At 45.6% G+C, this 12,527-nt stretch overlaps 1 non-coding gene across 1 annotated transcript; it reads left to right on the top strand.

Annotated features, from left to right (window-relative positions):
• Positions 1-11,907: 11,907 nt before the first annotated feature.
• Positions 11,908-12,030, top strand: LOC132819954 (U6atac minor spliceosomal RNA). Its single transcript, XR_009645168.1, has one exon. It is a non-coding gene; the product is annotated as a U6atac minor spliceosomal RNA (small nuclear RNA).
• Positions 12,031-12,527: the final 497 nt, after the last annotated feature.

Here is a 12,527-nt window from a genome sequence, read left to right as displayed (position 1 = left end):
GTTCTTTAAGGAAGTACCAGGTGCCGTGGACGAAGGAGAACTGGTGAACCTGCAGTACTTAGGTTTCTATATGTGTTTGGTAAGTTGTCACTTTAAAGGCTTGTGCAGGAAATAAAAGCTCATGATGTAGCGGGTAAGATATTGGTGTAAAGACCTGTCGATTCTGGCGATCTGAAACAGACAAAAGTAGCAATCGCTGCAGAAACTCAGCAGGTCTGGCAGCAAAAGTGGAGAGAGAACCAGAATTAACGTTTCGAGTCCAGTGATCTTTCTTCAGAATGCTTTAGTTGAAAGCACTTTAAAGCATATATTCACAAATAATATTAATGTATCATGAGTCTTCATCATGGCCTGGATGGGAGATTGCTTAGCTATCAGGAAACAGACAGTGGGAATAAATGGGCCTTTCTTTCGAATTGACGAGGTGTAACAAATAGTGAGCCACAGGATTCAAATGACTTGGATGAAGAGACTGAATGTATGTTTTGCTAAATTTGCTGACCACACAAAAATATGTAGGACAGTAAATTGTGAAGAGGACATAAGAGCCTAAAGATGAAGATAGACAACTAAAGGTAAGGGGCCAAAGATCTGACACATGGAGTAGAACATGGAAAATGTGAAATTGTCAACTTTAGCAGAAAGAATGAAAAAAGAAGCAAAATATATGAATAATGAGTGATTACAGAGCTCTGAGATGCAGGAGAATCTAAGAGTCCATGTGCATGAATCAAACAAGTAACTAGGAAAGCAAATAGGATATAACAAGGGGAAATAAAAACAAAAGATATGCTTCAATTATATAGGTATTGGTGTGATACTTTTTAAACATGTGCAGTATTGGTGGTGGCATGGTGGCTCAGTGGTCTCACAGCACCAGGGATCTGGATTCAATTCCAGTCTCAGGCATCTGTCTGTGTGGAATTTGCACATTCTCCCCGTGTCTGCGTGGGTTTCCTCCGGGTGCTCCAGTTTCCTCCCACAATGATGTGTAGGTTAGGTGAATTGGCCGTAGTGTTCAGGGATGTTTAGTTTAGGTGCATTGGTCTGGGGTAAATAGAGGGGAATGATTCTGTGTGGGTTACTCTTTGAAGGGTCAATGTGAACTTGTTGGACCGAAAGGCCTATTTCCAAACTGGAGGGATTTTATAACAAAAGTGGTCTTATTTAGTGAAGGATGTTAATACATCAGAATAAGTTCAGAGAAGGCTTACAAGACTAATACCTGGAATGGGCACATTGTCTAGTGAGGAAAGTTTGGACAGTAGGCATGTACCTGCTGGTTGTTTAAAAGAGTAAGAAATGATCTGATTGAAACATAAAGTCATGAGGGGACTTGCCTGGGTAGATGTGGAGAGGATGTTATCCCCTGTGGAAGAGTCTGGAACCTGGGGGTGACTGCTTAGAAATGAGAAGTTGTCCATTTGAGGCAGAGATGAGAAACTACTTCCTTTCCTCACAAATGGTCATCAGGCTTTGCAACTCTCTTCCTCAAATGGAGATGGAGAGAATCTTTGAATATTTTTAAGGCATATGTGGGAGATTCTTGTTAAGTTGGGGGGAGATGAAAGGTTATCAGGGTTAGATGAGAATGATCAGCAATCAAACAGGCCATGATCTTACTGAATTGCAGAATGTACTCACGAGGCTGTGTAGCTGACCCTGTTGTTCATAGATTTGCAAAACGCCAGTAGTCGCAAAGGCTCTTTAAGTCCAGCAGTGCACGAGATCCTCCTCAGTCACAGAATTGATAAATCAACTGGCAGTCACTCCGATGGCGAGGCAAGATCATACTTAAAGAGTCTCCTTGACAAGAAACAAAGGGTTAACGGAAGCTGAGTGAAGACATCTAACAGTGGAACATTAGGAGCCATGCACCCTTGTTTTAACTGGTAATTATAGAGAATTTCTCAGTTGGCTACTGATGCCAATTACGATGTTATTGCCTCTTTTTATACCTAGCACAGTAGGGATGCCTTTGGATAATGACTTACATGTCGAGTTAATCACTGTGCTGGCTCTCACGGTGCTCCAAGCAATTGAAACCTTGATTTTCTCGGATAAAAGACTGCAGCTCGAATCATCATTGATGAATATGAAGTGCAGCCCACATGTGGTTTCTCAGTAAATCAAACACCAGTGTTTGATAAATCCAATTACAGCATGTTGCAAATGTTGAGATAATATTTATAACAGATGAGGCCTTTACACATTGAGCATTGTAGTCTCATTTTGAAATGCACAGTCTGCAACAACTGTTTCTACAGGTGGAGACATCGCTTACGCACTCAGCTTTCCACAGTCAGGTCATCCTGACATCTGGTTGACAGGGAAGTGATGTGGGCAGTGTCTATAAAAACTTTAAAGCACAGCAGATGCCACACACGTGCGCACACACATACCTACACACCTACACACATACACACCCACACACACACACCTACACGCACCTACACACACACCTACACACCCATACACACACACACACACCCACACCCACACGCCCACACACACACCTACACACCCACATCCACACACCCACACCCACACACACAATCACACACACACCCACACCCACACAAACACCTACACACCCACACCCACACCCACACACACCCACACCCACACACACACCTACACCCATACAGACCCATACCCACACACACCTACACACATACACACCCCCACACACACCCCCACACACACCAACACACACACCAACACCCACACACACACGCACACACACCCCCACACACCCTCCACACACCCACATACATGCACACACGGCAACACACACAACAACACACATACACACCCACACACAACCACACACACACCCACATACACACACCCACCCACACCCACACACACACTCACACGTACACACAATCTCTCTCCCGTACACACATACACACACACGTGCACGTGCGCATGCACGCACACACGCATACACACAGGCGCGCGCACACACACACACACACACAAAATCTCTCTCTCACACACTCGCACACATTCACACACCCACACACACAATGTGTACACATGGACGATTTGCATAATGTGTTTGCAAATCTAAGTTAGGTCATTTTCATAAGTAAGAGAGTTAAGGACATTGCTCTGACACCCATTTCTGTATGTTCCCTCTGTTGTCTGCTGAGGAATCCATCCTTCAATCACCACACCAGCACTAGTGCCCTAACCCCCCACCATCCTATTCCACATCCACACACTGTCTCACTGCAACATCATCTGTCAATTTCCAAATGTCCACTGACAAAGCCCAGAAGTAGCACATCACCAACTTGGTCAGACTAACTGTTTCACATCCAGGACTAGATTGTCCACAGCACCTTCCCCTCTCCCCCACCCCTCACAATCTCCATTCCTCTTCCTAGCACATGTTTGAGGCTGAACACATCTGTTCACCAGTTTGGTAGCAATGAGCCTGATGAAGTGCTTATGCCCGAAACATGGATTCTCATGCTCCTCGGATGCTGCCTGACCTGCTGTGCTTTTCCAGCACTACTCTCTTGACTCTGGCAGCAATGAGCTTCTGACCATATATCCACAACATTGCAAGGACCCCCAATTTTCATCTCTGCAATGACGCCCAACTCCAGCCTTGACTGAATCCCTGGTCCATATCTTTCCCACCTCTTTTTGGACTATTCCAAGGCTGTCCTTGTGGGTCGCTCACATTCTACCTCCCGTGAGCTTCAGGTCAACCAAAACTCTGCTGCTCATGTGGTACCAAGTGTTATTTATCTTTCAACTCTCTGCTCACTGACCTACCTTGCCTCCTTCATTCATTTTAAAATTCCATCCTTGTTTCTAAACTCTCAATGGTCACACCTCTGCCTGAACTTGCTCCAGCTCCACCACCCTCCAGGTTAGCTGTGCTCTTGGAATTCTAGCTTCAAGTATCCTTGAGTTTAATCATTCTGCTATGGCACAGTGCTGAGAAATTAGATTACTTACAGTGTGGAAACAGGCCCTTCGGCCCAACAAGTCCACACCAACCCGCCGAAGGCAAACCACCCATTCCCCTACATTTACCCCTTTACCTAACACTACAGGCAATTTAGCATGGCCAATTCACCTGACCCGCACATCTTTGGACTGTGGGAGGAAATCGGAGCACCTGGTGGAAACCCACGCAGACACGGGGAGAACGTGCAAACTTTACACAGTCAGCCACCTGAGGCGGGAATTGAACCCAGGTCTCAGGTGCTGGGAGGCGGCAGTGCTAACCACTGTGCCACCGTGCCACCCTAATTCTCTGCCTACACCTCTCCCTGTCTCAGGTTCCTCCTTGAAAATATCCTTTAAATCCAAGACGTGGTCATCTGACTGAACACCTTCAGCTACTTTATCAATGACCTAAGGTCAGAAGCGGGATGGTCACCAATAACTACACAATGTTCAAGACCATTCGCGACTCCTTAGATACTGAAGCAGCCCACAACCAAGTACAACAAGATCAGGACAATATCCAGACTTGGGCTGACAAGCGGCAAGTAACATTCACACGACACAAATGTTAGGCTATGACCATTTCCAGTAAAAAGTGAGGTCTGCAGATGCCGGAGATCAGAGCTGAAAATGTGTTGCTGGTTAAAGCACAGCAGGTCAGGCAGCATCCAAGGAACAGGAAATTCGATGTCTCGGGCCAGAGCCTGATGAAGGGCTCTGGCCCGAAACGTCGAATTTCCTGTTCCTTGGATGCTGCCTAACCTGCTGTGCTATGACCATTTCCAACAAAATAGAACCTAGCAATCATCCCTTGACATTCAATGGTCTTACCATCACTGACTCCCCCATTATCAATATCCTGGGCATTAATATTCACCAGAAACTGAATTAGGCTGGCCATGTAAACAAAGTGGCTACAAAAGTAGGTCAGAGGCTAGGGATACTGCAATGAGTAACTCACCACCTGACTCCCCCCACTCCAAAGAGTCTGTCCACAAGGCACAAGTCAGGAGTGTGATGGAAGACTCCCCACTTGCCTGGATGTATGCAGCTCCAACAACACTGAAGAGGCTCAACACCATCAAGGACAAAGCATCCTGCTTGATTGGCATCACATCCACAAATATCCACCTCCTGTTCAATCGCAGTAATGTGTACCACCTACAAGAAATTCACTAAGCTTTCTTCAACAGTACCTTCCAAACCCATGACCACTTCTATCTAAAAGGATAAGGGCAGCAGCTACATGGGAACCCCACCCCCTGCAAGTTCCCCTCTGAGCCATTCACCCATCCTGCCTTGGAAATATACTGCCATTCCTTCATTGTCACTGGGTCAAAATTCTGGAATTTCCTCCTTAAGGGCATTGTGGGTCAACATGGACTGCAGTGGTTCAAGAAGGCAGCTCACCCCCACCTTCTCAAGGGGCAACTAGGGACGGTAATAAACACTGGGCTCAGACACTGACACTCACATTCCATGAATGAATCTTAAAAACACATTTCATTGGTGTCATATGTTGTTTAATAAGCCTCTTGTGAAACACATTGGGATGGTTTATTGTGGTGAAGACTCTTATAAGTACATGTTGCTGACTTTAAAATCCCTTCATAAGCATCTCATCCTATACAAATGCACTGAGAGGTAATGATGTGGAGGCAGGTGTGAAATTCCAACAGAGCACTGGCAAGTTGGTGGAGTGGGATAGGAGGCAGATGAGGATAGAGTGGTACAGAGATTGAAACCAAGAGTTGTGGGGTTTAGGGATTAGTCAGGTGACAGCATAGTTGTTGATAAAGCGATGGAAAGCGAGGCACTTAAAAAGACCAAAGTAGGAGGAGTGAAGATACTTCAGAAGACATTAAGATGGCGCGGACAATGGCGACCCTTCTCACGCTATTTGTAATACAAGTGACAATAAATAGATCAAATTGAATCGAATATGGCTGGATGATACCACAGAGCTCAGGAGCAGGGAAACTTGGAACTCCAGATTTTAAACGATCAGCACCAATCTGAACTAACCATCCTAACTGTACAGTAATCGGATGTACTTGCTTAGAAAGAATTACACTTTATCTCCCTATTTGCAGAACCTTTGATCAGGCTAACTTTGGCATTGTGGTGCTGAGCACTGGGTTGTTTATTAATGGGTTCCCCACTCTGTTCATGGTGTGAAAGCATTGCTCTGACCCCTGACATTTGCTGTGTCTTTACCTTTAATCAATTGAATTGGACAGACCTCCAGCTAAGGTGAACTTGAACTCAGGCCCTCAGGTGACACGGGAGCAGTGTCACCAGGCTCCTTTGAATATAACGGACAATAGATGCTGGCTGACTCAGCAATGCCCATGTCCCTTGAGTGAATTATAAAAACTGCTCAGAACAACAGTTCATTGTTGCGTGTTCCAAGTCTCCACATCAACTGTTGGAATTTGAAAAGTGTGAGTTCAGTCAGATTGCTTCAGTCAAGAAGGCAACACAAGATAAATAGTAAATTACCATAATGGAAAAAGAAAGGATTTGTATTTTGGCTATGATTGGGTTCAACGTAATAAAACAAACTTTATGAAATAATTTCAGTGATTGTGCACCTCTGGAAACAACTCATTTTCCTCAGGAAATTGGGACGAATGAATTATTATGATTTCCTCAAATTAGTGCCTAGAAATGATTAATTTTCGCCCAATCTTCAGAGCACCGTTTCAGCGTAGACACAAGCTTTCTCAATTTATTTCACTCAGAAGAGAATTGCAAGGGGAAAAAAAACGGATCAAATGTCTTCTCTAAAAGATTCCTCCCCAGAGGATGAAACATTCACAATTGTGGCCCTGTCATAAATTACTCTGTGAAGAAACAAATCAGTTTGCGTTACAGGCAATCGACAGGGATGACTGAGAGCCAATTCCAGGCCCAATGGAAGCCAAATCCGAAACCACTGAAACCATCATTCCTCCCTCCAGCACAAGAGTAAAGTGACACCTTGGCCTATCTTCAACTTTCCAACTCCTCATCATAGGAAGGAAAATCTGGTTTGAACTTCTCAGACTCTGACGCAGTGAAGCTGGTGTTTTGACTCTCCTCCACTAATCCCCCAAAACTCAGACCAATATTTCTTGGTTCTTAGCATGAACCGGTAATTGGGCCTAACAATTGCTTGCATGTACCAGTCATGTTGTTCTTTTTCCTTTCTGAAGCAGTTAGTGTGACTTTGATGTGATAGAAATTTGACAGCGGTCCTCAATGTGGGGGTTGTTAGTTTTACTCTTGTGACGTTTCCTGACCTTGTTAAATTTGGTGTATCTCCCAGTCACATTACACATGTCAACAACAATCTGAAACGTATTTATGAGAAAGCTTAAGATAAAAGTCTTGCAATTACAGACCGTCCAGCTCATGATTTGAAAAGAATGAAATGGGCAGCAGACACGAAAAATAAATCACTCAATTCCATTTGCAAGTGCTGATGGCTTCAGGGATGTTTGTGGTGCTAATATCCTGGCATTATTTTTGATGAGGAAGGGAGAATTTGATGCAATTTCTTGTGCAAACCCTTCATTTGTTCTGGTGACAATAAATAAATCCATTTGCATTCCTATGAGAATTTGTCATTCTGTGGTCAAACAAAGGCTTTTGGCTTAATAAAACTGAGAAAGTTTGATTTAGAAAATTAATTGAACCCAAAGCAAGGCACACTGATGTGGGTTTCATGTTTAATGTTTTAATTTACAATTATAATTTCACAAAATGGCCTGTCCCATACACATCCCCCAATGCCTTCAAGTTCTCCCTTTGTCTGTTTCTTTAGCTGTTCCTTTGCATGTTCCTATGGGGTGACTTGGCTGTTTTCTTAGAGAAAAGATTTCTGCTTTCAGGGACTGCAGCATGCTCTAGAGAAACCCACTGGCTGTCAGATTGTCAAGCTGTTGGCGTGGAGACCCGGAAAGGCTGTTCCCGGGGTCTCTCTTGCTTAGTGAGGGGTTGGCCGATCAAGCCGAGGGGCTGCAGTTGAGCAAGTGTGGAAGAAGAGGGCACTCCCCTGAGCCAGCCAGTTTGGGGGGAAGTGGCCAAGTCAATCAGCCACTGGGTTTCTTCTAAGAGTAGGTAGTAGTATATCTTTGGTAGTACATACTTGATGGGCTGAAGGACCTCTTCTGCACTGTCTTCCCTGAAGACAAGGATACAGGACCCGCAGAGGCTGGGAATGTTGAATGGTGGAACACAATTGACTTGACGCTGCCCTTGACCCAGCACAGCACTCCTCATGTCAATACAGTCGCACTCGTTCCTCTAACTGTGGCCAACACTCATACTCACTCTCAGCCTGTTGCCCTCTGACACCAATGCCTCATCTACAAACGGTCACCCATCAGTCTTTTGCTGTTGTTCTTTCAGAGAACAAGGGTTCACTGACTGGGCCAGTATTTACTGCCCATCTCCAGTTGTGAATGTGGTGGTGAGCTGCCTTCTTCAACCACTCTAAATCCCTTATTGAGGAATGATGTCTTCATATCAGAGACAGGTCAGAGGAGGGTCACTCGATTGACTCCAGAGATGGGGTGGGGGGAGGGGTTATGAGGAGACATTGAGCAGTTTAGGCCGATACTCGCTGAAGTTTAGAAGAATGAGAGGAAATCTAATTGAGGTCTAAGGGGATTGACAAGGTAGACATAGAGAGGATGTTCCCCCTTGTGAGGCAATCTCAAACAAGAGGTCATTGTTTTAGGATGAGGGGTAGCAGGTTTCAAACAGAGATGAGGAGAAATCACTTCCCTTAAAGGATTGTGAATCTGTGGAATTCACTTCCCCAGAGTGGGGTGGATGCCGGGACATTGAGTAAATGTAAGGAGGGGTTAGGCAGATTTTTCATTAGTAATGGGTTAAAGGTTTATGAAAGTGGAATTGAGGCCAAGATGAGAATAGCCTTCATTGTAAGAGATGGTGCAACAGGCACAAGGGGGCTGAATGGCCTTATCTGGTATACACACTGTGTACAAAAGCGTTTCACACCTCCCACCCTTACATCCTTACAGGAGACGCAAGTACATGTTGTAACAAGAAGAAGGAGGCTTGCAGGTAGGGGAGGTGATCGAGGGAGTGGGACTTTAGGGATAGCCACCCAGTCAGTCATGTCCACCTTCTCCTCTGAGAAAGCGATCTGGGCTATTTGGCTGGAGGTATCAGCAGTGACCAGCCAGCTCCTCCCGGTGACCACACATCTCTCCTTGTAGGTCCTCCATTGGAAGGCTCGCCTCCTTTCAGCTGGTTCCTGGTAACCATCCCCTCTCCCCTGTCATGAGACCCTAACCCTCATGCTGCTGTGGCTGTGGTATGTCACTATACTGAGACCCTGCCCTAACCTCACAGCAGAGGTCGAGACTGGAGTGCATGAAATGTTCAAATGTCTGTCAGAAGGGCAGCAGGAAAGGGCACCTGAAATGGTGATGTATTGGTTAGGTGCAGTACCTCCCATATAGCTGATTATGAACAGGAAGTTCCCTCAAAGCACTCCCTCACCTGATCATGTCTGCAGCTCTCCATTGGAATTGATCAGAACCTTCCCAGCTTGTCCATTTCTCTGGGACAGTTCCTCTCACTGTACCCTTTCCTTTTACAACATCCTGTGTTAAACCAGAGCATGTGACTGAAATTCCCCCCAACCCCCCGTAGAGAACAAGGTGATTCTATGTGCAAAATTCCTCCTAATTGCCCAGCTAATGAATTCAGTTGCCATTCCATTCCAGATGCAAGGTTACGTGGCTTTGCACCCAATCTGATTAGATTACTTACAGTGTGGAAACAGGCCCTTCGGCCCAACAAGTCCACATCGACCCGCTGAAGCGCAACCCACCCATCCCCCTACATTTACCCCTTACCTAACACTACGGCCAATTCACCTGACCCGCACATCTTTGGACTGTGGGAAGAAACCGGAGCACCCGGAGGAAACCCACGCAGACACGGGGAGAATGTGCAAACTCCACACAGTCAGTCGCCTGAGGCGGGAATTGAACCCGGGTCTCTGGCGCTGTGAGGCAGCAGTGCTAACCACTGTGCCACCGTGCCGCCCACCATCACCTTGACCTCCCCCATTCACCAGATGGTGGTGGGGCGCATTTTAAAATACAAGGCTATGAAGTATTCTTTGCATTTTTTTCTCTCTCCTCCTCCAACCCCATCTCCAGCAACTGGGAAAATTCACCCCTGGGTATCTGGAGTGGGCCTTACACCAAAAGCCTTTTGACATGAAAGCAATGTGTGCTCCATCAAGCCATCACAGTAAACAGTCTTGCCTGCCATGTAGATTAAGCCCATATAGCTGGACTGTTTTTTTTGTGTCAGTGAGGATGCCATTTCTTTTAGTGGGGATCCTCTAACTGATGGATTGTCAGTGAAGAGAAACTGCACATTGACAATCGAATGTTTCTCTCAAACAGGGGATGCATGCAGGTGACTAGGTTAGTGAAAGTTCCACATTCCACGGTGCTCTCAGTTATTGTCTACCGTTGCAATTATTTTTACCCACCTGGACTGAATACTTGCACATGGGTCCTGTTTCACTTGAAGGTTCTTACCTAATGATATTGGCTGAGACTTTGCCCTGGATAATATGCAGCATCATACTGTCAGTGCTTACTCCCTGGAACCATGGAATTTCGGGATTCTGCACAAGTGCAGACAAAGACAGAATTTGGAAGTTGCTGCAGGTGATTTGATGCTCCCCCACATGGGGCATGCTGCTGGAATCTCTGCAGGTTCCAATCTGTTGGAAGCACTGAACTGATGGGACCTTGCCCCTTGGTGCTGTTAGTTGATGGTGTATGTGCAGTCGATTCCCTCAAACTCAGCACCGCCCTCCTAACCTGCAATCTTCTTCCTGACCTCTCCGCCCCCACCCCACTCCAGCCTATCACCCTCACCTTGACCTCCTTCCACCTATCACATCTCCATCGCCCCTCCCCCAAATCCCTCCTCCCTACCTTTTATCTTGGCCTGCCTGGCAAACTCTCCTCATTCCTGATGAAGGGCTTATGCCCGAAACGTTGATTCTCCTGCTCCTTGGATGCTGCCTGACCTGCTGTGCTTTAACCAGCAACACATTTTCAGCTCTGATCTCCAGCATCTGCAGACCTCACTTTTTACTCGGTGTATGTGCAGGGCCAGCTCACTGCATTGTTTATTCTGTTTTCATGATGTTTGCTGCTATTATCCTCTTCAAGTTTAGATTAGATTAGATTTACAGTGTGGAAACAGGCCCTTACGGCCCAACAAGTCCACACCGACCCGCCGAAGCGCAACCCACCCATACCCCTACACATACCCCTTACCTAACACTACGGGCAATTTAGCATGGCCGATTCACCTGACCGGCACATCTTTGGACGGTGGGAGGAAACCGGAGCACCCGGAGGAAACCCACGCAGACACGGGGAGAACGTGCAAACTCCACACAGTCAGTCGCCTGAGGCGGGATTTGAACCCAGGTCCCTGGCGCTGTGAGGCAGCAGTGCTAACCACTGTGCCACCGTGCCGCCCAAAGTGTAGGAGAAGCTACAGAGTTTGCTTGGTCTAGGGTGACAGAGGAAAACCACTGCCTGGTCTAACTAGAAGAGTTTACAAGGTATGGTTTGTTGTGTGTCAGTAACTGGTTACCTATTATATTGATACAAATAAACATTGTTACAGAGATTTGGAGGAGAACCGAATGTTCGGTCTCACTCCTTCAAGACCCTTAGCCATTCTGTCCATATGTTTATATGACATCATCGTATTAATGGCACTCCTCAAAATTAACCCTTTCAGATCATCTCAGACCCATTGACAACAACTTCAGTGTCAAAGCCCCTGAAAACATGTATTTGAATAAGGTACAATATAGATAATATGGATAACAGTTTACTAATGCCATAAGTGCCCTGTCTTGCACTAAAATGAGTTTTATTTGCACCAAATATATCAGCACTCCCCTTGGTAAGGTTGGAAAGGGTCCTAGTGACCTTACAACACACCAGTGGTTAAGGTATTGCTATTTACTTAGTGCCATCACATCATGTTTGGGGTGCTCTTGTGGGACTGTGTTAGTGTCCCTACCTCTAGACCAGGAGGCCTGAGTTCAAGTGTTACCTGCTCCAGAGGTATTTAGTAGCATCTCTAAACAGGTTGATTAGAAAAAAGATTATATTGCAAAATATCTCATGATAATAAACATCTGCATATTTTTAACCATTGTTTCAGGCAATTTATCTTCAGCCTCGTTGTTTGTGTATCCCTTAACCATTTAGCTTGCTCTCGGTAACATTTAATGTGAGATGATCAGTGTATTTCATTTTGTAATTTGCTGTGAAAATTCTTCAGTGTGTTTGGCTGACTAGCCTGCTAGATGATAACACTTCTGCTTAATGACTATAGATTCTCTTGACTTGCCATCAGATTCAAATTGCAGTTAGGAAAGGGGAAATCTGTGCCCCAGAGATCAACTGATCTTTGTGGGAAGTTTTCTTTGCATCTACAGGGAGCGTCATCGCTTCACCCCCAATCACAAACTTCACCCATTG

The sequence above is a fragment of the Hemiscyllium ocellatum genome, chromosome 10 (genome assembly GCF_020745735.1).
Source record: "Hemiscyllium ocellatum isolate sHemOce1 chromosome 10, sHemOce1.pat.X.cur, whole genome shotgun sequence".
Lineage (NCBI taxonomy): Eukaryota > Metazoa > Chordata > Chondrichthyes > Orectolobiformes > Hemiscylliidae > Hemiscyllium > Hemiscyllium ocellatum.
This window is presented reverse-complemented; position numbering and strand designations above follow the sequence as displayed.